The following is a 24,092-nucleotide window of genomic DNA, read 5'->3' as shown; positions in this document are numbered from 1 at the left end:
GACCTGAGAGTGATGGTTGATAGTCGGCTGAATATGAGCCAGCAGTGTGCTCAGGTGGCCAAGAAGGCCAACAGCATCCTGGCTAGTATAAGAAGCAGTGTGGCCAGCCAGGCAAGGGAAGTGATTGTCCCCCTGTACTCAGCTCTGGTGAGGCCGCACATTGAGTACTGTGTTCAGTTTTGGGCCCCTCACTACAAGAAGGACATCAAGGTGCTCGAGCAAGTCCAGAGAAGGGCGATGAAGCTGGTGAGGGGTCTGGAGAACAAGTCCTACGAGGAGCGGTTGAGGGAGCTGGGTTTGTTCAGCCTGGAGAAGAGGAGGCTCAGGGGCGACCTTATTGCTCTCTACAGGTACCTTAAAGGAGGGTGTAGTGAGGTGGGGGTTGGCCTGTTCTCCCACATGCCTGGTGACAGGACGAGGGGGAATGGGCTAAAGTTGTGCCAGGGGAGTTTTAGGTTAGATGTTAGGAAGAACTTCTTTACTTAAAGGGTTGTTAGGCATTGGAACGGGCTGCCCAGGGAAGTGGTCAAGTCACCATCCCTGGAGGTCTTCAAAAGACGTTTAGATGTAGAGCTTAGTGATATGGTTTAGTGGAGGACTGTTAGTGTTAGGTCAGAGGTTGGACTCGATGATCTTGAGGTCTCTTCCAACATAGAAATTCTGTGATTCTGTGAGCAATTGTATCGTGCATCACTTGTTTTGTACACATTATTATTAGTACTACTATTATCATCATTATTGTTGTTAATATTATCATTATTATTATTTTCCTGTCTTAATAAACTGTCTTTATCTCTGCTCATGGGCTTCACTCCCCCATTTCTGTCCCCCATCCCAGAGAGGGAGGGAGGATGGTGAGCGAACGGCTGTGTGGTGTTTAGCTGCTGACCGAGTTAAACCACAACAGACAGAAAATAAAATAATAATAATAATTAATAATAATTATAATAATGATGATGTACAAAACAAGTGATGCACAATACAATTGCTCACCACCCAATGACCGAATCCCAGCCTATCCCCTAGCAGCCGGCCCTCCCACCCCAACCAGCCACCCCTATATATTGTTTAGCATGACATCAGATGGTATGGAATACCCCTTTGGCTAGTTTGGGTCAGCTGTTGTGGGTCTGTCCCCTCCCAGCTCTTGCTGCACCCCCAGCCTGCCCACTGGCAGGACAGAGTGAGAAGCTGAGATGTCCTTGGCTTAGTGTAAGCACTGCTCTGCAACAATTAAAACATCAGCATGTTATCAGCACTCTTCTCATCCTAATCCAAAACATAGCACCCTACCAACTACTAGGAGGAAAATTAGCTCTGTCCTAACTGAAACTAGGACATCTATCCACCCCTTATTCCATACCATTTATGTCATGCTCTGGTTACACTCTTTCCAATACATTCTAATTAATCACCATTTTCATCTATGGTATATAGCACTCATGGCAATGATGACATACAGTATTATATAATAATTAACATAATACAATTCAACTCATGGGCTATTCTCACTCAGTATTAAATCCCCTTGAGGTACACACCAGACCTTCCCATTCTTTTGCATTACCCACCAAGTACATCCAGGTCCCTGAGAGTCCAAATCATAGGACGAGCCATTACTCCTCATACTATCACTACAATCCCTGACAAATAGTCCCTCTCTAACTTTTGTTATAAATGGCTCAGGATTCAAGTTAGGATTAAATAAAAAAATAGGATTTATTAAAAGAATATAAAGGAATAGAGGTAAGCAAACAGCGCTGGGTGCACCGGGAGTCTCCGCTCCACCAGGACGCACACCAGTTACATCAAGCAGCTGATTTTTATGCTACTAGACTAATACATATTCATTACTACTTCTAAAAAAATAGATTATTATAATTAGCTTCCGGGGTCCAGTCCCTCCTACTGGAGCATGCGCAGTCTCCTCTGGGGGTCTCTTCTGGGGGTCTCCAGGGGTCTTTCATGCTGAAGGCTCATAGTCTTCCTCTCCCCCTTTGTACTTACTTGGCACCATGCCAAGTTTATAGAACATTCTCTGCAAGTCTTGTCTCCCAGCCGTCCTTCAGCTTCTTTTTCCTTCCTCTTAATCTCTCGGCCCCCCTAACCAGATACCAAAGATCCGCATAGTATCCCATAACAGTCACTAGTTGTTATCAGTTGTTCTGAAACTCCCAGACATCAAACACAAACAGCTTTCTTATTTGACGCTTCACGAGTAATTAAAACATTCTTCCCCAGCCATTCACAGACACATCTATAGCAGTGTTAAGTTAATCTCGAAGAAGACAGGAAAAAAAAGGCTGTAACTGTAATCTGTCTCTTGAACATCAGCTGGGGGGGGATTGTGAAGGTAAACATTTCAGTTAGATTTTTTTGTGAAACAGAAAGAATTTCTTTGGGCGTAGATAATCAGACAGTGATTATTTCTATTCACATGTTTGGAACTGGTTACATAGCAAGAATATCATTTCAAAGGAAGGTTATCTATGTATTCTCTACATAAGGTTCTTTCCCAATATCTCAGTTTCTGTTTCTACTTCTAAGAACATTATCTGAACAATTTTAGGCTTTCCCTAAAATAATGCAAAGTTAAAAGCTTTATTAGCAAAAACAATACCACCACCACCAACAAAGCTTTTGCCATGATAACCTATGCTATACTGATCTATTTCTTGAATCATTAAGTAAAACTATCTGATAACTACAACATAGGCATTTATTATTTTTCCTTCTGTGAGTCTCAATTGCACCTTAAACAGATTGGTAGAATAAAAAGGAACTGCAAACTGAAATGTTTTTATTTGTCTCTAATATAGGTTATTTATTAATGGAAGATCCAGAATGTTAATAGAAACTTCAAATGGTTAACTGCATGCAGAATATCTCTTTTAACATAGTTACCCAAGGTGAGGAAGTTTTCTACAAATAGGCAATTAGTTTTGAAACATAACATATATACCATTCATAGTTTGAAGTGCTTGAAAAAGACAAGGGTTTTATTGCTGCTGTGGTTTGACACCAAGAGCATCTTTTGAAGTATTTTTGAAGAATATTTTGAAAATTTTAATTTTCCAAAATTTTGAAAATGAAGCCACTTAGCTGCTTGATGTGGACTCACACTTTATCCTCTATATTAATATTGACTGCACATGTATGTTTCTGGAGTCTTTCTCTACTCAGAGTAACACATCTACAAACATTTTGCAGGACTGTGCAATGTGTAACTCCCAGTTACACACATAATTATTTTCAGTACACATACCAGCACTATAGAAGTATTGGTGTTCAGACTTCCAGATGTTGGGTGCTTTGGTCTGTCAGAAAGTCCTCTGACATTCAGCTTCTGTGACCTGTAGTTGTGTTACACCGAAAAGTGTGCAAAGCACACATCACAATTTATATCACATGTATATAATATCACAATTTCATATGTGATATACCAGATTGATCAGAGTTCTCTTTGTTTCTCTATATAACTGTTAGAATATATAATCAATTCTTAAGGCTTCTTTAGGTAAAACTTGTCTTGTGGTCTGCAAAATGGAAGCAGCTTTGCTTTTCTATAAGAGAATTAAAAAACTATATTTCTCTTAATACTACACCTGAGAGTTGGTGATAGTTTTTACTGTCACAACCATGTTTTTAGGTATGACTTATAATTTTCCAGTAGCATTTACCACTGCATACAATTTCCTATGCCCTGTCAGAATTTCCTCCTGAAATTGTGACAGGACAGGTATGAAACATGGATACTTAGTCTGATTTCAGCAGTCTGCTAATCTCATGAGAACTTTTATTGACTTCATAAGGCTTTGGATCAATCTCTTGTTCAAAGAAACTCTGGCCTTTCTTTGGCTTTTAGAAACTAAAATAACAAAAAGGTCAACATATTTATAACTCAGTCACTCCTGAATAACTCTATTCTTCCAAGTAACAGCAGGGCAGGGAAAAACAATTGGCTTCTCAACCAGATAAGTGGAAAGAGAGTGGAGATATAGGACTCATGACAATCATAAATTTGTTTGGTTATGACTTGCAATCAACAGAATACTATATAACCTATTACTGTTGCAGGCAGGAGATCTAAAGATGACTGACAGCACTGAGCAAGCAAGGTTTAGTTGAAAACAGTGTATTCTAAATACAGAACAGTGACTACATATAGCCCTACAGTGAGAGAAATCTTTTCATATTTTGCTCTAATAGGAGACAAGAGAGGACTCCTTAGACTTTTGGGAACCTTTAGAATCTTCAGCAAATATTCCAAGACACTGAAAACATTTTAGTCAATTTACTAAGTTCATGTAATGGAGTTTAAATAAATTTATCAATATATCGATTTCCTGCTCTGGGGAAATGTAAGGGCTTTTGTTATTATTGTGTTTGTTATTAGCTTGTTCAGTTATTTTTTCTACACTGTCTGGTGCTAATTTTGGAGAATTCTAAATCTAATAAATTCATTTAGTACTTGGAGTGACTGATTAACAAAGGTCTGAGATAATCTTATGGCATGGACTAATGCTTCTCTTTCTAATGTTCTAGGAATCTATCATCTCTCTTAAACTTTATGTATCGTTTGCTACACTATTCATGCAACCCAGTAAAAGTATAATGAATTTATAACTAATTTTACATTCTGCATTTCACTTAATTCTTAGTAGAAACATTAAACTTTTTTTTTTTTTTTTTTTTTTTTAGAAGTATCTCTTGAATATATTTAGGGCCACATTCTCACCTGTTATATATGGTTTGAAGCCTCAAGTCATCAAGTGCAATGAAGGCATATAGAATTAAACACTATTTCCTCAGATATTTCAATTAGTTCAGTGTATACCTTAATGTGAATGGTACAAATTCAAGGGATATTTAATAACGATTTCAATTTATTCACTGAGTTACCTGTCTACATTTTAACTCTCACGGGTCTAAGATTTGTCTAAGGAACTTGAGAATTGGTTTATGACAAAAAGAATATATAAGTGGGCATAAATAAATATATATAGAGAGATATTAGTTTTAAAACAGAAAATACAGAGAAGGACTTGTGGGTGATGTGAAGGTTGGACACTGTCTTGGGCATAGTGATCATAAATTAATAGAGATTTTGATTACTGGAAAAGTAAGGAATGTGGTTAGCAGAACTGCCACCCTGGACTTCTGGAGGGCAGATTTTGGCCTGTTCAGGAGACTGGTTGGTGGAGACCCTTGGGTGTCAGTCCTGAAGGGCAAAGGAGTCCAGGAAGGATGGACATTCTTCAAGAAGTAAATCTTAAAGGTGCAGGAGCAGGCCATCTCCATGTGCTGAAAGATGAGCTGACATGGAAGAAGACTGGCCTGGCTGAATAGAGAGCTGTGGCTAGAGCTCAGAAAGTAAAAGAGGGTTTATGACCTTTGGAAAAATAAGTGGGCCAGGTAGATGTATCCTGAAGGAGGCTGTGACCTACGGAGATGCCCCTCTGTAGCAGACTCTGGGCTAGACCTGTGGCCCATGCAGGAGCAGGTGATCTGGTGAGAGCTGCCTCCTGTGTTAGACCAGTTTGCTCCCAGCAGATGGACCATATGATATGGACCCCTATTTGGAGCAGTTCTGGAAGATCTGCTGCCTATGGGAAGTCCATGCAGGATTAAGTTCAGGAAGGACTGTATCTCTTGGGAGGGACCCCACTTTGGAGTAGGGGAAGAGAATGACTGTGAAGGAACAGCAGAGACAAAGTGTCACAGACTGAATGCAACCCCCATTCCCCATTCCCCTACACTGCTCAGGGGTGGACATAGAAGAGGGTGGATGGGAGGAAGGTGTTTTTAGTTTGTTTTGAGTTACACACTGTGTAACACCTTGTGATTAATAGGTAATAAATTATTTTAATTTCCCTACCCTGAGTCTGTTTTGCCCATTACAATAATTGCTGAGTGATCTCCCTGTCCTTAACCTCAGCCCCTGAGCCCTTTTCATCGTATTTTCTCCCCCTTTTTGAGAAGAGGGAGTGAGAGAGTGGTTGTGGTGGAGTTCAGCTGCCCAGCTGAGTAAAATTACCACAGGGGCTCAAAGGAGGATCCAAGAAACTACAGGCCCATAGGTGTGTCTGACTTCTGTGCCAGGGAAGCTCATGAAGCATATTATCTCATAGCGCCATCATGTGGCACTAGCAGGACAACCAGGTGATCAGGCTTGGTCATCATGGGTTTATGAAAGGCACGTCCTGCTTGATAAACTTGATCTCCTTCTAAGACAAGGTGACATACTCAGTGGATGAGGGAAAGGTGTGGATGTGGTCTATCTAAACTTCAGTAAGGCTTCTGACACCGTTTCCCCCAGCATTCTCCCGAGAAACTGGCTGTCACAGCTTGGATGGGTTCATTGGTTTGTCCTGGTGAATGGAGTTAAATCCACTTGGAGGCCAGTCACAAGCTCAGTACTGGTACTCAGTACCAGGGCTCAGTGCTAGGGCCAGTTCTCTTCAATGTCTTTATTAATGATCTGGGTGAGGGGATTGAGTGCACCCTTAGTAAGTTTGCAGACAACACCAAGTTAGACACAAATGTTGATCTGCTCAAGGATAGGGAGGATCTACAAAGGGATCTGGACAGGCTGGATCAATGGGCTGAGGCCAACTGTATGAGGTTCAATAAGAGTAAGTGCTAGGTCCTGCACTTGGGGCACAACAACCCCATGCAGTGCCACAGGCTGGGGGAAGAGTGGCTGGAAAGCTGTACAGCAGAAAAGGACCTGTGGGTATTGGTCAATAGCCATCTGAATAGGAGACTTCAGTGTGCTCAGGTGGCCAAGAAGATTAACAGCATCCTGGCTTGTATCAGAAATAGTCTGGCCAGCAGGACGTGATTGTCCCTTTGGTCTTAGCTCTGGTGAGGCCGCACCTTGAATACTATGTTTAGTTTTGGGTCCCTCATTACAAGAGGGACATTGGAAAGTGTCCAAAGAAGGACAATGAAGCTGGTGAAGTGTCTAGAGAATAAGTCTTATGAGGAGTGGCTGAGAGAAATGGGGATGTTTATTCTGAAGAAAAGGAGGCTCTGGGGAGATCTCATCATGCTCTTACAATTACCTGAAAGGAGGCTATAGGAAGGTGGTTATTTGAAGCACCAAGTGACAAGACAAGAAGAAACAGCCTTAGGTTGCATCAGGGGAGGTTTAGTTTGAATATTAGGAAAAAAATCTTAATTGAAATGGTTATGAAGTATTAGAACAAGCTGCCCGAGGAAGCAGTTGAGTCACCATCCCTGGAGGTCTTCAAAAAACATAAATGTAGTGGTTTGTGACATGGTTTAATGGTGGACTTGGCAGAGCTAGGTTAAAGGTTGGACTAGGTGATCTTAGAGATCTTTTCCAAAGTAATTGATTCTATGACTCTATTCTATGATTCTTTAATCTTAAAAAAACAGGACAGGGACAAAGGAAAAGTTATTGCACTGTAGCATGTGGTCAGAAGGTTGACAGGCATATAGAATTTTTTTTTTTTTTTCCCCTCCAACACATCCAAAATATATGAGGTGAGAAAGAAATTGTCTAAATAATTTGCATTTTGAGATGTATTGTCAATGACAATAACAAACTGAATAGTGATATGCTCTTTTGTTTGTTTGTTTCTTTTATCTTAGTCTACAGATATAATTCAGATGAAAAAGACAAAATAGAAAGTTTCATACTTAAGGTTGCTTAGGAAAAGCAAATTCTTCCAGCTTGTGCATCCAGAATGTTGTGAAAAATATAATAGGTAATTTAATTAAAAAATGATATACTTTAGTATCATCAAATAATAAAGCGATAAAATTAAGATTGCTTGGGTAAACTCAATTCTACTTTTGAAATCAGAATTTAGTGAAAATGAACAATGCTTTTTTTAACGTTGCACCTTTGATTTTCTATTGATTTTTTGTATGGTCTTCACAGGATATTGTAAGTTCATATTATCATAGAATGGCTTGGGTTGGAAGGGACCTTAAAGATCTACCCCTCTGCCATGGTGTACTACTCACTACATCAGGTTGTCCAGGGATACATCCCGACTGGTCTTGAACACCTCCAGAGATGGGGCATCCACAACTTCTCTGGTAAACCTGTTCCTGTTCCTCACAACCCTCTGAGTGAAGAATATCCTCCTAACCTCTAAATCTCCCCTCTTTTAGTCTAAAACCACTCCATCTTGTCCTATCGTTATCTGCCTGAGCAAGAAGTTAACTCTCTGCCTTTTCTATAAGCCCCTTTTAAGTATTGGAAAGCTGAAATGAGATCTCCCCAGAGCCTTCTCTTCTCCAGGCTGAACATCCACAGCTCTCTCAGCCTTTCTTCATAGGAGAGGTGCTCCAGCCCTCTGATCATCTCTGTGGCCCTCCTCTGGACCCAGTCTGACAGGTTCAATTCCTTGTGCTGGGGGCCCCAGACCTGGACGCAGTACGCCATGTGAGGCCTCACAAGGGCAGAGTACATGGAGACTATCACCTCCCTCCCATGCTTTTGATGCAGCCAGCTGCAATTCCACATGTTGGCTTCTGTTGAGCTATTCATCCATCAGAACCCCAAAGTCCTTCCCTGCAGAACTACTCTCAATGAGTTCTTCAATGAGCCTGTACTCATGTGTGGGATTGCAAGAAACAAATAAATAAATAAATAAAAACACATTGGCAACACCTTCTGTATTACACCGTGAAGTCAAACTTTGAAGACGCAGCATGTTCTGTTGCCACTTTAGCAACATGACATCACATTTCGTTGACAATAGAGCAATCTCTTAGTAAAGAGTGAGTCTGGGCTGCAGGTAAACTCCCAGTCATAGAGGTAACTTATTGTAGTTTCTGTCCCCAAAATTCCATCTCATCCCTTGTCCCTGCTTTGTTTGCTCCTAGAGATCAAGGAATGGGGTTGGTCAAGTTCCTATTAAGACAGGATCCCTTCTCACTTTGTCTCCTCATGAACTCCCAATACAGTTATAATGAAGGTAGCAGCTGCCATCTTTGCTATATATTTCGGCTAAATAAATAAATGAATACATAATATATATATATATATATACATTTTAATATACTTGCTTTTTTTATATGCTATGATTTTGGAAAGCTGACAAGACTTTCTGGATGTCAGATAGTGAGAAAGGAAAAACTGGTAGTTTCAAGTAAGTCCCAGATAAACCAGAATGGAATTTAATTAGAAGAAAGGTTTCTAGCTAGACTTCTCTCCTCATTGGCTTGAGATAACAAAATGAGAACCATTAGATAAAAATTTTGAGTAATTTTCTGTTGTTCTTTGTTCTCAAAGTAAACTATGGCTATGTTTAGACTGCATGTTGAGGTGGGATTTGGAACAGTTTGGGCAGATTAAGATATGGGCTGGTTAAACCATGATATAGAACTGCACTGTATTCCCTTTCACTTCTCTGTTCCTGTTTACTCATACTACCTGTTACTGGAATCAAGGAAAGAATAGAAAAAATGAAAAACCACATGTTCAATAAGGAAAGGTACTCTGATATTACCATATGTGTAAATGATGAAGGCAATAGATGCACAACCATTGTTAAACTGCAAACTTAGAGGGACTCTCATAACAGTCATGTAAAACAAGATCTTGCAGGCTTCAAATTGTGTTGTTTTTGCTTGCAAGACTATAGTTGCCAGATGAAGACTTAAGCACCTTTCTCTTGACAGGAAGGGTAAGAGAGGTGGAAGGGTTCCTACATCCAGTTTCATGTCATTAAATTCTTGTAGTGCTGAAGAAGATGGAGCTGTTTCTCTACATTTCTCTACACTTGTTTTGAACATATACCTTTCCATTGCTTCTCTTTCTCTCTCTCTCTCTCTCTCTTTTTTTTTTTTTTTTTTTTTAAAGGACAGAACAACCCCTGGAGTTTTGGGAATATATCAGTCCCTGACCTATTTGACTTAAACCAGGCTTTTGCTCAAATTTGCACAAAGATATCAGTTGAGATGTGGGACATCATGGTTCAAGTTCTTCTTCAATTGCTAAGATAAATGGCGTTGTTCCAGAAACAGAAGCAATGATCTGAGTATTAGTGATGAGAGTCAGTAGCATAACCAAAAACTGAACATCTGCTAAATCCCTTGCAACATAACTTTGGCTTTCTTTAAGGCAGGAAAGACTCTTATTTTTGATGACAGATTCTGTCTTTCTCAGAAAAGAGACATATCTTTGCAGATCACAGAATCACAGAAGAGCTAAGGTGGGAAGGGACCTCAGGAGCTCATCTGGTTCAAGGGGGCTTACCTACAGCTGGTTGCCCTGGCTCATGTCCGGATGGCTTACAAATATCTTTAAGGATGGAGACTTCAAAACCTCTCTGGGTGACCTGTGCCAGTGCTCAGTCACCCTCATAAGAAAGAAGTGTTTCCTGATGTTCAGACAGAATCTTCTATGTTTCAGTTTGTGCCCATTGCCTCCTGTCCTGTCACTAAGCATGTCTGAGAAGAGCCTGGTTCCATGATCCTTGCAACCTCCCTTCAAGTGTTCATATATATTTATGAGATCACCCCTGAACCTTCTCTTCTCTTCTCTAGACTGAAGAGTTTCAACTCTTTCAGACTTTCCTTGTATAAGTGGTGTTTCAATCCCTGAATAATTTTAGTGGTCTTTCACTAAACTTCTTCCAATTGATCCATATCTCTTTTGTCTTTTGGAGCCCTGAACTAGAGACAATACTCCAGATGTATCCTCATCAGCTCTGAATAAAGGAAAAGAATCACCTCCCTCAGTCTGATAGCAATAGTTAGTTTTATGCAGCTCAGAATACCATTATCTGCCTTTGTGTCAAGGGCACACTGCTGCCTCAAGTTCTACTTGGTGTCCACCAGGATCCTCAGGTCCTTTTCTGTAAAACTTCTTTTCAGACAATCACCCTGTAGCATGTACTGATGCCCAGGGCTGTTCCCCTGCCAGGTGCAGGACTTCGCACTTACCCTTGTTGAACTTGATGAAGTTCCTGCTGTCCCATTTCTCCAGCTTGCTGCGATCCTTCTGGATAGCAGCATGACCCTTTGGTGTATCAGCCACTCATCCCAGATTTGTGTCATCATCAAACTTGCCGAGGGTACTCTCTTCCCCATCATCCAGATCATTAATGTAGATAGATGTTGAACAAGATTGGACCCAGCATTGATCCCTGGGATACAATGCTATTTACTGTCCTCCTGGTAGACTTTGTGCTAACCTTATTGGATAAGACATTCAGACAGATTTCTATCCCCCTCATTGTCTACTCATCTAGTAGTTATTTCCATTCTTGACAGATTGTCTAAGTTTATTCTGTTGCAGCACGTATTTTTGTTGTTGTTGTTTTTTGTTTGTTTGTTTGTTTGTTTGTTTTTAACCATGTAGTTCCAATGGAGTTGTCTGGGAAAAAAAGTACCACAGGCTTAGGATACGTGTATTTTGATTATTCTGTTATGGGAAGCGATGGCTGTTGTAAGAGGGATGTGCTCTGAATTTGTCTTATGGGTTTGTTTAAATTTTGAAGGTTTTTAGCATGAGCTATTTACTGAGAATGATATGATGATTGTCACAACATCACAGGGACTGGTGCCTCCCTGAGACTCATCCTGGCTGGTGACTGTGGTGGGTTTACTCAAGGGGGCGGCCGAGCTCCACCTCAGCCATTCTCTCACTCCCTCTCCTCAGAGAGAAAAGGGGAGAAAATATGATGAAAAGGGCTCAAGGGTTGGGAGATAAGGATGGGGAGATAGCTCAAAAATTACCATGATGGCAAAACAGACTCAGAGTAAGGACATAATAATATTTATTGCCTATGAACAAGATAGAGAAGTGAGAAACAAAGGAAAGAAACCAAAAATGCCCTCCCCCCTCACCCTCTTTCACCTCCTTCTCCCAAACTGCACAGGGGAATGGGGGCTGCTGTTAGTCTCCACCGCTCCTTCTCAGTCATTCTTGTCCCCTGTGCCGTGGGGTCCCTGCCACAATATGCTGTCCTTACCGAACTGATCCTGCAAGGGCTTCCCACAGGCAGCAGCTCTTCTAGAACTGTTCCACATATGGGTCCGTGCCATGGGGTTCATCTATCAGGAGCAAACTGCTTTAACCAAGGTCTCCTACAGGCAGCAGCTCCTGCCAGGTCACCTGTTCCTGCATTGGCTCCTCTCCACGGGCTGCAGCTCTGGCCCAGAATCTGCTCCAGCAGGGGTCTTCCACAGGCCACAACCTCTGTCAGTGTAAGTCCACCTGCTCCACCATGGTCTCCTTCATGGGCTGCAGTGTGGAACCCTGCTCCATCCTGGTACTCCATGGGCTGCAGGGGGACTGCCTACTTGAGCATGGTCCTCACCACAGGCCGCAGGGGACTTCTGTTTCGGTGCCTGGAGCACCTCTCCCCCTCCTTCTTCACTGACCTTCACTGACAAGTCCATTTCTGACTCTTCTCACTCTCATAGCTGCTGTGTTGCAGTGTTTTTTGTTTGTTTGTTTGTTTGTTTCCTTTCTTAAATATGCTCTCACAGAGACACAAACAACATCACTTATTGGCTTGGCTCTGGTCAGCAGTGTGGCCCTTAATTAATATGGGGCAGCTTCTAGATTCTTCTCACAGAAGCCACCACTATGGCCCCCTGCCACCAAAACCTTGCCACATAAACCCACAACAGTGACTTGAGGCCGGGAGCAATAGGGGCTCCCTGTGGGGGCTCAGGGGCCCTGGAAACCCATCCCACTGGCCCACCAGCAGAGGCAGACAGGGCCACTGGAGCAGACTCAGTCTCAGAAATCAGGCCCCTCCTTGGGGCCAATAACCAACAATCATAATATCTGGTGCATTAAGAAAATCTGTGTAAAAATATTTTCAGTTACGAGAAAACTTTCACATATACATTTTCATGGTATGAATTTTCATTCATTTTAGTCTTTATAGCTATGAAAATTTTAAGAGAATTTCTTCCTGATTTACCCACGTTCTTAGAAAAAGTTATATGGGCAGATATATTTATCAAATCTTGCTTATGCACAGAAAGGTATGCATGATTTCATCAAGAGTAATTGCTTTACTAGTAATAACTTGGAAGGGACACAGATAGTCAATATTACCTTGAGCATCGCAAGATTCTTACTGTAATAGTTGTTTAAGTGCCTTTCAGAAAATTTCTTGCTGTTACTTTTAGGAACACAGAAATAATATTGAAGGTCCCAAGGAGACTTAACTATATACTTAAAGTGAGGAACTCAGATTATCTGAGTTCCATGCCACTGGGTAGATTATTCTGTCTTCTATTCATCTGATTCCCTACCTACTATGTCTGAAAACTGTACCTTGGCAGCTTAAGGGTTGTTATGTGGAGCTCTTGCTGTTTCAACTGATCTTTAATTTCAGTATGTCTCAGCATGGTCTTGAAGCTCTCTTTGGACTCTGTTCTTTTGACTTTGGGCATGTTCTTAATCTTTTTTTTTTTTTTTTTTTTTTTTTTCCCTTCAGGTTGCTCCTTTACCCTCCCCTTTCTCTTGTCTTTCTTCTTTAACTGTATGTTGTTCTCCTTTTCCCTCCTCCTCCTTAATCTCAGGCTTGGTCTCTCTCTTCTCGCTGACCTGAGGATCAACCTTTTTCTTTGACACAAGTCTGGCAATCTCTCCCCTTCTTGACCTTAGACTTAGCCTTTCTTATACCCTTTGTTTTTGCTATATTTTATTTTACATTCTTTCCTGGTATTGCTGCTTTCTGGCCTGGAGTTCCTCTAAGGGGATTTGTCATTTCATTTACCATTCAGAATTTCTTAACACGGCCATGGCAAATTACTCTCTTCTGCATCATCAGCAATTCTGTTGTGTGTGTTTCTGTTTGGGCTCAGACTTCATGAGTTTAATTCTTCCTGACTTGTAGTAGCAGTCTACAAATTTTTCAGAGTTTTTTTTTTTTTTTTCTGGTAATACAAACTGCATCTACCAACATTGTTTCCAGCTTGCTTTTTATTTTGTTTTGCTATTTTTTTTTTTTCCTCTCACAGATTTTCCATTCCTTCCTTCCTTCCCTCCTTCCTTTCCTTCCTTCTTCCTTCCTTCCTTCCTTCCTTCCTTCCTTCCTTCCTTCCTTCCTTCCTTCTTTTCCTCTGGGTCTTCTCAGTATTTTCATCTGTATTTTCAACCCAGTATTAACTGATAAGGTTTGTTTTGCACCCATATGCACTGTCATTTTCATCCTTTGATCCTTGAGATTACTATTTGCTGGTGTTGCAAAAAATATCAAATTTTCATAATGAAGTTATATATTATTCAAATATTTACTGTTCTTTTAAATATTTACAATTGTTCTGATCAGGAGTTTTAATCTGTTTTATCGCACATAATAGCTTTGTTTTGATACAAGTAGTTCATGTCAATTGAGATGTAACCCACATGAGAAATGAATCTGCATTTTGTCTGTCTTATTAGCAAAGTTTAGTATCTAAACATTTCTGAAGGCAAGAATTTTCAATAAATATTAGCTCTATTTTATAAAAACTGGGACCTCCACAAATTCACATTACTTGTTTCTAAGTGACATTGTGCCTTACAAAGAATTTCATTCCTCCTCACTGGACTACTTCCTGTAGAGATAGCCTCAGCCTTCCACTTTCTGTAGTATTATTCCTCTGCTGCTGCAGGTATCTGTTTGGTAGCAGCCTGTTTTCTCTGAAGAGCAGACTGTCATTTATGTTATTCTGTTCTGCCTGCTTTCTCTTTCCATATCTGGTCAGGGTTTTTCCTGATCTTGCAGACCTTGCACAGATTCATATATTCCCACTCTTTCTTTCTTGTAGTTTGTCTCTGAAGCCACTCACCTGTTCTGTGGGATATTCTAGTGGCTTGTGGCTGAGGATGCTGTCCTTCACCTCTGTCTTCAGACGAGTGTCAGTATGTTTTTTCTGCTTTCTCTGAGTGTGCTACCACATCTGAATGTGTCAGGAAGGAATCAAGGCCAGAAGCACATGTATGTTTGTAGGTTTAACTATTTAAAGCAGAAAGAAATGAAGCAGAGGATCATGAGGAAGCTGACATATTAGAGGGAGAAAGAAGCAACACAAGAACTTCCACTGTATCTTTCTTGAAGACTATGAATACAACAGAGCGAATAATAATTTAAAGGAACTGTGTATATTACAGGCTTCCTGTCTTCTTCTGATGTGCTACTTTTAATTCAGGTTGAAAATTTTTTCCCCCCAGGAGGTTTGTCTTGTTACTGAATTTCTGCTCTCTGGCCAAAGAGATCAGGCACCTTTAGCAAAAGAGAAGTCACATTTCACAGCCTTTACACTTACATTTACACTTACCATACAACACTTTATACTTGCATTTGTTTTAAGTAAAAAAATAAAAATAAAAAAAAATACCAACACTCATTTCTTAGACGTCTGTAAATCAACGTTAGCTCAGTTGATATACATGAAGAGTGGGTGGTTTGTTTTCTTACTGAAAGCCCACAGTCTTTGACTACCATCCAGGATACCTATTTTCCACACTAATTACAAGCGATGCCTGAGGTCTGATTCAGTTATTTAGCATTCAAATTAGGGAAAAAGTAGAAAAAGGGCTAAATCAGGGAAAAAGTAGATTTCACTTCCATGCTTTTCATACTCTTCCAATTGGTCTGTGTCCACTTCCTGCTGCTGCATCATTTAGCACCTTTTTAGCATCTTAGATCATTTTTGCATCTTTTCTCTTCTGAACATGGCTCCCCTCAAACTTTCCAGACAATAAACCATTCAAAAAGCATCATCTGTTTATCAGATATTCCAACTTCTGGGCTACTGATGTTAAAAGAGCATCACAGAACTTCCCAGACACATTTTCCTATTGCGTCCTCTATAATTTTCTATTTATAGTATTAAAAAAAAAAAAAGAAAAAAAAAGTTACACTTGTTATGCAATGTTCAAACCATGGGGAGAGTTTATTAATAAAATTGTCATAAGAATGAATTTGATATGAAGCTGAATAAATAAAGTGTGTAAACACTGTAACTGACACATTTAAAGATGTGTTTTAAAGATGCTGACTGCGTTTAAAATGCTACATTTTGTCACACACACTTTATGAGCTTGACTGCTCAAACTGAATTTGCTTACAATACTCCAATCATTGTGATGAATAAAACTGAGAATTAAAGAAAAAAAAAGTGTCTTGTAACTGGATATTGTAAAGAACAGTCAGAGGTTTTTAGAATAGCTGGAGAGAGTGGGTCATCATGTTTGCGGAAAAAAAATATAGTACAAAGATTTTGTTTCTAAGGTATTGACTAAGATAGCTATATAAATATACTGTCAGAACACCAGTCTTAGTTGCGTTTGAATTATGTTTGCTCCATCACTCTTAAAATCAGAGACTCTTCAGATAGTTCTAGGAAATGAGTTAAATATGTAAGCTTAAACTGAGTAACTATAGGCTAACTATAGTACCATCAGACTATGATGGTACTATATGAGTCATTGTACTGTTGACAAAGACAATTTTTGACTTTAGAAAAATAAACTTAGAAAGGCTGCCAAATTCCCTTAACAATTATATTAGACTTTTATAATTCCGAGGAAACCAGTTGTCACAAACATAGAGGAAAAAATGTCACTTCCAAAAGGAAAATATATATTAAATACTTCTATGTTTTGTCTTAGAACTTGACTATTATTCCTCTAACATGCATGCCCATACTTGCCCTAAGAGTGGATTGATAGAAAGGAAGTGCAGTATTTGCAGTTGTTTTTATAGAGAGCAATATTATATAGATAGAGTCTAAACAAGAGGTGTAAATGGACAAGAGCGGTGAGAACAAAGTGGTTTAGTAGATTATATAAAGTCTAAACTATAATCTCATTGTCTACAGTTAAAATCAATCTGGCAAGGAGAATTAGAAGATCTGTAAGATAAATTGAAAGATAAGAACAGTATAGGAAGTAAATTTGGAAAACCTAATTCACAAACAGCACTTTCTTAGTTTTTATTCTTCTAAGCTAAAGACTATAGTGATGTTATAGAGAGACAGTAGATGCAGCCCGTGTTTACCAGCAAAGCTGAGTTGAGTAACATTCAACAGTAGCAGAAATTAAACTACAAAGACTGACAAAATAAAGAAATACAAGTTTAAAATAACTGAAAAAGGAAACTGTGTTAGCTTTAGTGGATTTTCACTGTCCAGCCATTCCTTAAATCCTTTCTTATTTCTTATGTCTTAGATTTATTCACTTACTACTCTTGGAGAATTAGAATGTCTGTCAAAATCTACATGAGCAGTGAAATCTCCAATTAAAATGAAATTGTTATATCGAGATATTTAAGATATTACTATAGCTTGGAATAAAGATTGCCCTAAACTTCAACATCTGGTTCCTCAATGGGTGTGTATGAAAATTTACACTGTTACCAGGTTTTCTCTGTGATAAGTGTCCAGATGGACACTTTCACAGTTTAGCTGGCATGTTTCATGCATTGTTTATTCATAAGGAATGTTCTTTCATTCCATATTTGTAAATTTGTCCCTTTATACATATCTCCCTGAGATATGGATATTCAGATATCCATCCACAGGTATATATTTCCAGTTTTTAGAGATAATCACCTTCATTATATGGGACTAAGGACTGTATTTGCAACTGTTACAATGAATTGCATTTATAGGGATTGATTTGGCTTTAATAAGTCAAAAAAAAAAAGGTAAGTGAGAATTATTCATTGTGATTAAGACTGCAGAATCCACTAGTAGCAAGTAAGTATTAAATCCTGATTTCATTTACACTATTATTTTAGGTCAAAAGTTAAGTCCAAAATCTTTTTTATTTTCTTTTTCTTTTTCTTTTTCTTTTTCTTTTTCTTTTTCTTTTTCTTTTTCTTTTTCTTTTTCTTTTTCTTTTTCTTTTTCTTTTTCTTTTTCTTTTTCTTTTTCTTTTTCTTTTTCTTTTTCTTTTTCTTTTTCTTTTTCTTCTTCTTCTTCTTTTTCTCTTTCTCTTTCTCTTTCTTTTTCTAGATATAAGAAAATATTCTGATATATGAGATGGAATCTCAGTGCTGTGATCCTTAGGATCTTTATTTATAAGAAGTGATAATTTCTTCTAGTCACTATACATATGCATACTTGGAAAGTCTGTGTTTGTATGTGTGTGTGTATAGATATATACTTTGAGATAACAGTTTATCAGTTATCTGGAAGTCATGTTATGTCTTATTGACAGGCAGTTGGACACTGAGAGCCATGTAAATTTGTGGAACACATTTGTCAACTCACTGCTTTGTTAACAAGTTAGTAGGACTGCTTGACCCTTTCTTGTGCAATTTGTTTTAAAATCGTACTTTTCACATAAAGTGCTTGTCTGTATTAATCAACATAGTTAAAATACGAACAGATGATATGAAATTCATCTTGGTGCATTAAGAGAAATAGAAGAAATGAAAATAAATACAAGCAGTGCATGCATTTCCCCTGCAGAATATGCATCTATGCCATAAATTCAACTGTTCAACTGTACTTTTTTTTTTTTTTTTTTTTTTTTTTTTTTTTTTTTTTGTGGGAAGAAAAGTATTTTATCTAATACAGTCTTGGAACTGAGGTAAATTACCTGAAATAACTTTCTTGACACGTTACCTTTTGAGGTTTAAATTGCAGTGTCTCAATATAGTCCTGACAAAAAAGACTAAGTAAGTATTAGTATTTAATCATTTGAAATAGTCTATCTAAAAGGATAACATATTGGTAAATAAGATATCCATTGAAAAGTAATTTGGAGTACAAGCTAGAGTATTGAATTGCTCACTGTTCACAAAAAAAACTTATGGTACATTCATATTGTTATTCTGGTCATAATTCCTTTTGTGAAAATAAAAATAAAACAAACCCACTAAAAATTTAGTGAGAAGATAGTTAAATCCAGGGAAAGTAATTGAAGTCCTTGAAGTGAACCAGGCTTCTCTGAGACTTAAATATTTAAGTTTGACTGAAGGTCAGCTGAGGAAATACCCTATTGCCACTTTGCCATAATAATTTCTGTAAACGTCTATGCTAAATATTTTTAAGTAATAATAAAAAATAATCAAATGATTTCATATTTGATATTTGAATGTATACAACATACATTTAAAGAAATATTTTTATAAAGATCATGTTTTTTTTTTTTTTTTTTTTTTTCACTTCTTTTGTCTTAAAGTACTTTCTCTAGTCTTTTTTTTTTTTTCCCTGAAATTCATAAAATTAATATTTTTGTGGTTTAAAGGTTTAAAGGCAATTTACTTCCTTAGCAATGATTGATCAGAAAAGAAAAAATGTTACTAATAACTGTTAGGACAAATGTTAATGCACTATTGTAATGTAGTTATACTCTGGGTATCAATATTATTTATTATTATTTTTAATATTGAAAATCAGAATTATAGGTGATTTCATATGTGTCTTGTTTCACTGTCTATGACTCATAAGCATACGTTTTATTTTTTTCTCTTACTGAAGAATATATTTCTTCCTCACAGGAAAAACTTGTGCTGTAACTGAAATGACAATATGCTGCTTCCTACGAGGGGATTCTGAAAGCTTCTCAAAAACACAGCACAGTGGTAAGTACTAAAAATATAGTCACAACAATTAAGTTATCTGAAAAATAAATCACAGATATGAACATCAAGTCTCTTTTGCTAGTGTTCTTAAATTTGTTTTAAATATATGTTTGTGATGACTCTTCCAGCTAAAATGCTTATGTACTGCCATGTGTTCACGGAATAAGACCTGGAATATAATCCATTCTAAATATTAGTGTTTATTCATTATATTCTTTTTTAGTTCTTGAAATATGGAATGGTACCTCTATGTGGTTCAAAGATGTTGGATTAAGCCTGGATATTGTGACACTGTTAGCTAGTAAGGTTTCAGTTTTCCAGGCCATTCTATACCAGATAGAGCTAATAAAGTTCAGTTTTCAAAACATGGTTGGGTTCCAAAGTTCTTGGAACTCTTGGAGTTCTTCAAAAGGGGACATTTAAATAAAGCACCTTGGTTGCTGTTTCATTTTATATTCTGTTTCATATTGATCTTCATAAAGATCTATCTTTCTCTCACTTTATTAGCAACGTATGACATAGCATAATTCAATATATAGTGTACACATAGACACAAATGTACATGTCTATATATGCATAATTATATATATATATACACACGTATTTAAGCATTCCTATGATATCAATATGAAAAATGTGGCAAGAATTTAGATTATAAATGTACACATAGACTATATCTTACTTGCAAAAGAGATCAGATTAATCTATTGCCTTTTTTTCATATCATGCCTGATGCATTGGTTAATAAGGAAGGATGGACATAAACGAATGACCAGAAAAGTTTCTCTGATGACATAGCACTTCCTTCTCACTTTACATGCTCTATGAACTTTGAAGCAGATGTATTTATTTTTTTTTTTCTGTAATCATTGCACAAGATGAAGCTTCAATTTACACGTAGGATTATCATTCAGTCCTACAATCAAGGAGAAGAAATAATAAGGTATCTGAGGTGATAATAGAGTTGTGAATAAACAATAATTTGAAGTATGACAGACTAGTTACAAGATATGAAGGTACCATTATGTGAAGTGTAAAAATCAGATGAAAAATATAACAGCTTTGAAAACTCATGTGATTTTTGCATCACTGAGCCATGTTTATTCCAATTTGTTGTAATATAAATGTAATAAAATAAAACATTTTATGAGCAGGAGCCTGTTTAATAGTTTAGCACCCATGTTGATCATGATTGTAGCTGAACTCCTAGTCATTATAATAACAAATAGTACATATGCATGAGTATAGAAGATAGAATTCAATTACCTATACTCCTCAGAGAACTCATTATATATATATATATAACTTTTAGGAAAAAGGAAAGCAAATGATACAAATAATACAAACTTGACATAAAGAAAGCAAAGCTGAAGTAAAAGTCAAAATAATGACTTAGTTTATTTGTAACTAAAAGTTTATGGCAGTTTTATGTTTTCTTGTACAAAATCAGCCACAGAGAAGTTCCAAGAATGGAGAGAAACTCTCATGTCAAGATCTGTCAGAATATACTGAGATAAATCACAGAAGAATGGGAAGGGTCTGGAAGGGAAACTGAGGGATAGTGTGTAGTTTTCACTATATTCTCAGAATTTTGTTTGCTTGTTTTGTTTGTTCATTTGATTTTGATTTTGTAATAATCCAGATGATTCATGAAGAATGAGAAGAAAGGGAAGCAAGCAATAATAAAACAGAAAAGTGAGATAGAGCTTACTGATGTCTGTTTTCTAACTCCAGCTTAGGTTTGTGGACATCAGAAGGCAATTGTGTCTTTTGAAAATTTCCTTGTATGTGAAACAATAATTGGACTGTACACAAAAGAAACCAGAACTGTAGAAAGTAAAACTTCAAATCTGCTTCAAATTTATTTTAATTTCTCTGCTTGCTGATATCCTGAACTGTAAGTTGTCACACGCATGTATGTTCAATTACCAACATTAAGTTACTCCTCCAAAACATGACCAAAATATGCTACTATATGTTAAAGAATTTTCTATTTTGTCTAGAAGAAGGCTATATTGTTATGAGAAGTTTGTCAAGAGACAAACTGAAGTGGATCTGAAGGCTTTCAGAAAAGTGATGTCCCAAACTAACTCTGAAGATCAGTATTTGCAGCAGATGATAGGTATCCATTTCAATGAACAGAACTGTGAGGGCGATGTGAATCATTTTCAATGTTGTTTCAAAAATAATGTTGGTGACTTTTGCTATATTGTACTTGCATTTAAGAGCAATGCAGAAAGGAGTCCCCATGATTTGATCATTTCAACATTTTTCTTCATCATAAACCAGATAAAATTCTTCATCATGAACCAACAATCAGAATGATATTTCTCATGGAAAGAAAAGTGCAACTTATGTTTAGAGTATGCAGCAAGCACTTGCCATGCATAATATGGAAATAAACATGAAAGAAAGCAAACAGTACTCAGATTTTGATCTTACTTCATAGGTAGTTGTCTGTTTAAATGGCGTGATTTCATTCTAAAATTCTGACCTGACAGCTGACTGTGCAGATGGAGCCCTGTGGTAGGCCATAGAACGCTGTGCAGTTTCTTTAATGTGCCCACATACTGTCTGATTCTTGATCATGTTCTCAGATTCTGATCAAGCCTTCTGCCTTGCATCATTTATGATAACAAATGTGAAGGAATAATAAAGCCTTCACATTGGAATGGAGCTATAATTTTCTCCAATTCTAGACTTAGAAGTTTTAGGAAACGGATCAGTTTTTAATTCTCTGAGGAAGACCAGGGCACAATATAGCTATTATCCGTAGAGTTGTCAGCTTACTTCAGTCTCCTTTTCAGCTCTCAGGATTCAATGCTGTTGATCAAAATCTTTGCTTTGCTTCCTGTTGTCAGGTTTTATGAACACAAATGCCAACATGCTCAGCTGAGTACTCCAAACTCTTGTTAAATGGTACTTTCATCAGATGGTTTTCTCTGAAATATTATCAGTAAATCTAACCTTACAAATTCTGTGTAGCAATCTCAATAGGTTCATGACATTACTGATGTTGTGGTGTGTGAATTAGAACTGATATATTTTATTATTGCAACATTTAGTTCTGTGTTTCATTGTGACTGATCTAAACTACTTAAATGTATACACACTCTAATGATCTCCACCAAAATGTCGGTTTCTGAATAATCCAAGTGAGCAAGATTTATGCAAATACAAAATAACAGTCACCAAAACTTTCCAGGCGGGTTATTTTATTTTATTTTATTTTATTTTATTTTATTTTATTTTATTTTATTTTTTCAGGTGGCAATACAGTTGGATATACTTAACACCTTTACCTAAAGGTATAAAAAGTATAATTTCAGTGGTGAGTTCTGATGACAAATAAAATTCCCACAATTTCCTTAAATCTTTAAGAACTATAAACAATTCCATAACAATTCCATAAATACAATTGATTTTTTAGGCAATTAATTTGAACATTACATTACTTAAAGCAGTGTACAATGACGATAATGCAGAACTCAAAATAACGTAATTTCAATGTTATGCAGACTGGATGGCTAACTGGAGTTCACTGAATCATAACATCGTCAGCAGCAAGCAAGTGAAGGAAAAATAAAAATTAATTACATTGTGTTTTCCGTAGGCAGCTCATATGAATGATTAAATTATTGTTATTATTTATGTTTTCATGTTAAATTCAAAGAACTGAAGTGCAGATTTTACTATTAACTGGAAAGATGAAATAGGAAATGTACTGTACTGAGCAACAGAAACCTCTTTTTAAATTATTATTATTTTTAATTAGGAAGAATAGTAAAGGACATTTGAATATAAGGTCCTAAGGCAAAAAAATTACATGCACAAGATTGTTTTTAATGCTATCAAGGTTCAAAACACACTGCATCTTCATTATTAAGTAATATGATTAAGCAATATTACAACTGTGATAAGTTTTGCTCATTTTGTTTGGATAACTCAGTGGTATGATGAAGGAAGACCATCTCCTACACCCTTTGCTAAATACCTGTTTAGGTCTTGGATTATCAGCTCTAGTTTTTAGAGTAGGAGGCAATGAAATTATGTAGAGCATTTTAATGCAGAATAAAATCATAGAATCATAGAATGTCTGGAGTTGGAAGGGACCCACAAAGATCATCAAATCCAACTCCTGGCTCCACACAGGTCTACCCAAAATGTAGGTTATGAAATCAAGAGACACATTTATAAAACATGGAAAAGTCTCAAATTAAATGGTGTGTGTACATATCTGTTTTTTTTTTTTTTTTTTTTTTTTTTTTTAATATTTTTATTTATTTGTAATGCACATGTAGCACTATAAGAAACTCAGCACCAGTACTGCAATTTTGGGACAAAGTAGGTAGGAAAGCTTCGTTAGAATTTCAAAATTTTGTTTTGGTGATTTTTTAAGAAACTGTATAAAGATGAAACTTGTTTGAATAAGACATCTGTTTATCAAACAGCATATCAGGAGAATTAAGCTTGTTTGTTCTTTGAGACAGTTTTGGTTACTTAAATTCTGTCTTCTAGTGCATTGAGACAGTTTTGGTTACTTAAATTCTGTCTTCTAGT

The 24,092-nt window shown here is 37.2% G+C and overlaps 1 protein-coding gene across 3 annotated transcripts in view; it reads left to right on the top strand.

Annotated features, from left to right (window-relative positions):
- NLGN4X (neuroligin 4 X-linked) overlaps positions 1 to 24,092 on the top strand; it is a 199,465-nt gene that overhangs the window by 19,735 nt on the left and 155,638 nt on the right. For 2 of the 3 annotated variants that reach the window (XM_084505923.1, XM_084505921.1), the window contains exon 2: positions 19,449 to 19,532. The gene's annotated coding sequence lies outside the window, so the exon portion shown is untranslated. Of the gene's footprint in view, positions 1 to 19,448; positions 19,533 to 22,799; positions 22,841 to 24,092 lie in introns of all 3 variants that reach the window. The other variant, XM_084505922.1, reaches the window with a different exon arrangement.

The sequence above is a fragment of the Aythya ferina genome (genome assembly GCF_964211825.1).
Source record: "Aythya ferina genome assembly, chromosome: 1".
NCBI classification, from domain to species: domain Eukaryota; kingdom Metazoa; phylum Chordata; class Aves; order Anseriformes; family Anatidae; genus Aythya; species Aythya ferina.
This window is presented reverse-complemented; position numbering and strand designations above follow the sequence as displayed.